The sequence below is a fragment of the Pieris rapae genome, chromosome 19 (assembly GCF_905147795.1).
Source record: "Pieris rapae chromosome 19, ilPieRapa1.1, whole genome shotgun sequence".
In the NCBI taxonomy this organism is placed as follows: domain Eukaryota; kingdom Metazoa; phylum Arthropoda; class Insecta; order Lepidoptera; family Pieridae; genus Pieris; species Pieris rapae.
In genome coordinates, this window is record NC_059527.1 from 2686379 (window position 1) to 2692378 (window position 6000).

General features: G+C 32.5%; 1 protein-coding gene across 9 annotated transcripts in view; it reads right to left on the minus strand.

The window, feature by feature from the left end:
• LOC110999080 (protocadherin-like wing polarity protein stan) overlaps positions 1-5377 on the minus strand; it is a 113433-nt gene extending 108056 nt beyond the window's left edge. For all 9 annotated transcript variants that reach the window (XM_045632424.1, XM_045632426.1, XM_045632428.1 and 6 more), the window contains exon 1: positions 5357-5377. The gene's annotated coding sequence lies outside the window, so the exon portion shown is untranslated. The remainder of the gene's footprint in view (positions 1-5356) is intronic.
• Between the last annotated feature and the right edge of the window lie 623 nt (positions 5378-6000).

The following is a 6000-nucleotide window of genomic DNA, read 5'->3' on the forward strand; positions in this document are numbered from 1 at the left end:
TATCCACGCCTCGGTATCTTACGAGAAAATTTCCTGAGCAAATAAAGTTGAATAGCTGAGTCATAGCGAAACGTCTCCAAGTTTAAAAGGAATCCATGTTTAAACTGTAATAGGGTGTAGAAGATATACTTTTCATCAATAACACTGAAACATAACGTAATTTTATAATGGATTAATAAATAAACATAATACGGAATCCCACCCGCATCAGCTCAACGTCCTTCGTTCCACACTGAACGTTTTTAAGTTCACCCCCACTATGTGGACCCAGCAGCCCTACTAAAGTAATTTCGAACCAACGACTCAGGGTCCTTAAAAAATAATTATTAAAAGGCCGGCAACGGGCTCGCGAGCTCTCTGGCATTGAGTGTCCAGGAACATGGCCAGGTCCATGGCCAATTTTGACGTGACAACGTCTTATAAATTGGTTTGCCGGGTGACACTTCAAGAAACTGCGTTACGCTCCGCTCACGTTATGCGCTCACAATGAGAGCGAGTGAGAGGCACGCGTCCCTTCCACTCGGGCATGGTTAGCCCGCCTAAGAGCGAGAGAGACAGACATATGAAATTCAGTGCGAGATTCTTTGTATAAATTAATGTTTTAAATATAATTCTTTGTATAAATAAATGTTTTAAATTGTTACTTTTATTTCATCCTTCTTCCTACTATACGAATGAATAATCACATTAAAATTATTTTACCACTCAAAGTCGTTGTCACGTAAAACTTTCGCCCGTATACCGACTTTACAGGCAACCAATTTTTTTAATTAAAAAAAATGTTTATTTTGATATTCAAATTATAAACCTTACCCGTTTCGGTGCTTTATATTCCGCTGTTTCTTGATTTAGTGAACTATTAATAAAATAATATCGTTTAAATTTAGAACGTTAAAGGCTTAAAGGATATTCAAAACTTTAAAATTGCAACTTGATGCTTAGTGTATAATAAACCAAGCTACATCCTTGTCTCTGTAGAGCTTAATAAGAAGTTTACTAAGTTTCAAAGTAATGTTTTCTCCCAGACGTCCGATAATACAAATCCTATATGTTAGACAACTTCACGGGTGTATTTACAATGAGAAAAACTGTGTGATGTGTGATCCAAACAAGTTTCGTAAAGTTTAAAGAATTAAAAAGTTCTTATTTCTATTGACTTATATAAAAAACAAATAAATACTACCTATAATGATAAATTAGTTAATTATTGTTAATATTATTTTGATTATATTGTAATGTTTAATATTAATTTTATAATAACTTAATAATAAATAATCAGTGGCGCTACAACCTCTAGGTATTGGCCTCAGATTTCTGAATCTGTTTCATGATAATTTTCTTAACGTAATAGGCAAGTATGTGATCAGCCTCCAGTGCCTGACACACGTCGTCGACTTTTTGGATCCAAGACATGTCCTCACGATGTTTTCCTTCACCGTTCGAGCAAATGCTAAATGTGCACATTGGTCCATCGGTGCACAGCCGGGGATCGAACCTACGACCTCAGGTATGAGAGTCGCACGCTGAAGCCACTAGGCCAACGCTGGTCTTCATAATAACATACTCAATGCTTATTTGAGGTTAAAATGTTTCAACTACATAAGTGTTTGTTTGTTACAATTAAGGAAATATATTAGGTGTTCAGTTGAAATTTGTGTCACGTTTACTTTTATTTAATTTATATGTTTTAGGTAATTTGATTGTTTTTCATCTGTTCAAAATTATTCACGTCAGTTATTTTGTAAATTAGCTGACAGTAAGTCATGATCACAATATCCTGTCATGTCCACAGACTAAAACCTCCTGAGTATTACTTAGGGCTGAACATTGTATACTAATTCAAAAATATTCGTCAAACAATACTAAATGTTAATTGATTCGACCGGCTTTGTGGTTCATTTAAACATTAAACTTGTACGAATTAATAAAAACTCTTTTATTACGCTTTTTTTAAACGTCTTAAGATAAAGTAAGCTTTCATTACATTAATTTCTTATTAACAAATATTACACACACATTGTCAATGCTTGATGAAGTCGTACACAAAGCATTGTCACCCCTAAGTTGATACAAAATTCAGGTCCCAAAAATCGCTAAACACGCTCACACATCGCTGTTCAACAAGATAAGATCAAAAATGTTGTTCAAAGACAGCAGTAAACTTATTATTTATTTTACTTTTTAAATTACAAATAGGGGAAATGACCTGCTGTTCTGCTTTTAAATTTTTCTACATCTAAATCTTGGAATAAAATTTCAAAAGACACAACCCTAACAACCAAGGCTACGACATTTCAAATGCGACACACGTATTGGTATGCGCTATACGCTGTTCCAGGTTGTTCAATCACTATGCACCATTGTTATTACAACTACCTGCGTATATCTAGTATCCAGCAGACATACATATTTCATACTTTTAGGGTTTACACACAACGGATAAAAGTGGGGAATCCACACTACCGTAGAGTAAAATCGGATATGGCGTTTTGTTAATTTTGTAAGCCAAGAATTACTGTGTCTCATATTACGCCAAAAATAAAGTGAAATTTAGCACCTAAATGTTTCGTCTATAGCATTCCATTGTTTTGGGGTCGTAGATTCAAGCACATGTGTGTGCACATTTAAAATTCGCTTGAAAGGTGAAGGAAAACATCGTGAGGAAACCTGGCATGCCTTAGATCCGAAAAGTCAGCGGTGTGTCTTCAGAGACAGAATGATAATGATCACGTGTTGCGTAATACAATACCATTAGCTTTCAATTTGATCAATAATTGAAAAAAAACCTATGCTAAATAGACTCTGGGTATGACTTCTTAACGTTAATTTTGAATACAAGTGTTTACAAATCTTCTGTTTGCCAGTTTTGGACCACAATTTTTCTTCGGCGTTAATGAATTTAAAAAATTATTTGGTCAGGTTTTGTTCTTTAAAAGTATGTTTGTTGGCCTAATTAAAGCAACGACCAAAACCTTGCAGTAGGTATATAAATTTATTAAAACTAAATTCTAACTGAAATAAAATTCACTAATAATAATATTTAATAATAAAACCACTAAATACATTTACATAAATAGCTATTTATTTTTTTATTATAATTCTAGCACTCTAGTAATCAGCCAGTTGGTCAGGTTGTATTCTAATAATAAAATGCACTAAATCGTAATTTATTTGTATCGATTAACCTTATATAAGAGAAATTAATGTATAAAGTGTCTATTCGTTTATTAATACATAAGCCTCGCTAAATCACATTGGAGAGGTCTGTTATAAATGGTAACGGTATTTCCAACAAATTAAATAAAATTAATGATTGTTTTATTGAACTGGTGACAAACGATTCCACATGTTTAACGCCGGTGATCAATCACAGTGGCACGCTTGGCTGCCTTTGAATGCTCGCAATTAGGCGCCATGTGGCCATACAAGTAACAGCCCCTATATATCATACTTTACATCTATTGGACTTCTAACGGGATAGAGGAATTATTTTACGAACAATATATTATACAACCAAAACGAAAATACCTTTATTCACTTGTTTATTTTGAAAGATACGTACATACCCACACTTTTACACCATCACACAACACAACCAATTTAGGCTTAGTTAAATAAATTAAATCACAAAGAGTTAAATGTATTAAATACTTTTTGTTTCTTTGTTTCCTTTTATAAATCTTTTTGTTGTAAAATGTATCATGAATTCCAGCTTTTGCTATATTCTCAGTGTATTTTTTTGTAATTATGTATATATAAAATTTATGTTAGCTGTAGGAGGACTAAATAAATAAATAAAGAAAGATTTAAACGCGATTTTACATTATTTACTTCTAATAAAAAGAATTCATGGTTCTATATTTAATAGCTTTTTCGATTTGGCTTGAGTTTGTCAAAAGTCACCGATATTCAGATTGCAGCATTCTAATTAACGAGATAGGGCTGGGTAGCCGTTGCATTCCGCACTTTGAAAATTTTTGACTCTGTGTTTTTTTTATTTTGTTAGTGATAGACTTGTTTATTTTCTCTATTCATGTGGAGGTTTTGCAAGCTTTTGAAAATAAAATAATACAATAATTTTATGTTTATCTCTGCAAACAAAGTGTAACTAAAAGTTCTGAACTATAATAACATTTCCATAATATATTGTTTCTTATATCTAGTCTGTGGGCGTGTTATTATCTATGGTTACTGGTTTGTAGTTTGAATTTGGAAGCTTGGGGATTACATTATTTAAACAAACGGACTAGCGTTTAGCTTACCTATTGAAGCAAAATAACACTTTTAACAAATAATAAATCATTTGTTTAATTAATTAATTTTAATATAAGGTATTTTAAATGGTTTACAAAAGCCATTACTGATATTCGTTGATTGCATGCAAAACCATTAACTTTCCGATCATTTATAAACTTGACGTATCTCAACGTTTTAGGTATTTTAATTTAAGGGTGGCTCTGACCCCATCCAGGGCTGACAAATTCTGTTCTTGTGTTTATAACACTATATCATTTAGTAATTGGTTGCACGTGCAATATATTTAAACACGTACTAACTGTTAATTATGAACTGTTATATGTCGAGTCCAAGATATAAAAAAATATTGAATGTGATAATTTTTTTGTTCAACACACAATTATAGAAAATATATATAGATATATAACAATAAAACAAAACGTTCTGACATGAAAACCTCGCCTCGATTCTTGTTATTAAAATTTTGTAAAGATTCCAATTCGGAAATTCGTATGACGTCCAGATTAACTATATGTTTCAATCATGAAATCAAATATATCAAAACCTGGCTGTTTTTAACTGCCTATGTGTAACCCGAATCAGGGCCTGACAGGCAGGAGTCTGTAACTTCCAAAAGCGACAGACTCTATACGTTCTATATAGTTCTCTCAATATCCATATCCTGTTATGCACCCTTGGATACGCGCAGAAGCAAAACGCATTACTGTGTAAATCATTCATTTAGTGTGAGAACACGTTAGTCTTTCGTGCTAAACAGTGGAAAGTGGAACAAATTATAAAAAAATATTTAAAAAAATACCAGTAAATAAATAAATATTGGAAAAGTCCATTTTGTAAAACACCGGTCAACGAGACAGAATCTATTGATACAGGTTTCGTTTCTTCACTTGGCGTTTTTAAATTCATAGGGGGCGCGTAATACTATTAAATATTTGGCAGCCCTAACCCTTCGTATTAAACAGTGACTCATGCTAACTCACGATATGGAGCCGTAGACACGTATTTCACTGGAAACCACGCGTTCCCTTTATTCCATTTTTCGCCAGCAGCTAAGTGTTAGGGCTGTTTTGTATTTTTGACAGCTAAAGGGTTAACTTACCGTAGACGATAGAGCTTTGTTCTGAAAAGAGAAAGGCTTAATTAATATTTATTCTACGAGGGAAAGAATCTGTTTAAGGGGGAACATGGGTAAGATTAGTCTGACTACTAGTTTTGAATAGGTGCAAGGGATATTTATTTTGAGAATGAAAAATGAATTAAATTACACAAAATATATAGAACACAAATACAGAATTGAAATATTGAAACAAAAGAAAACGCAATTTTATTCCACGACCAATAAAAGCGAAACAATAGTCCTTTTTTAAAAAACTACCTACAATTATTATTGTTATTATTTTAAGCTAGAATTACAATAATTTATCATAGTTCAAAAAGCAGAAATATTAAATACATCAAGAATAGCCTGCAAATGTTTACAAGAAAACACAGTGCAATGGTGTATCAGGATCATGAATCGATCCTGAGCTAATGAAAACAGATAACAATAAAATCTTGCATTTCAGAATAAACCTTCGATATTCTATTTTTCAAGCAACACTTTTTATTCTAAGTCCCGACATTATAACATAAAATTCCCGAAAGCGAATTCGTACTTTGAAAATTATTGATTTGAATACTCGCGAGTCACGTGTTTAACCACAGTTAGTCACGGTTAATACTCATAACAACAACAGTTAATTG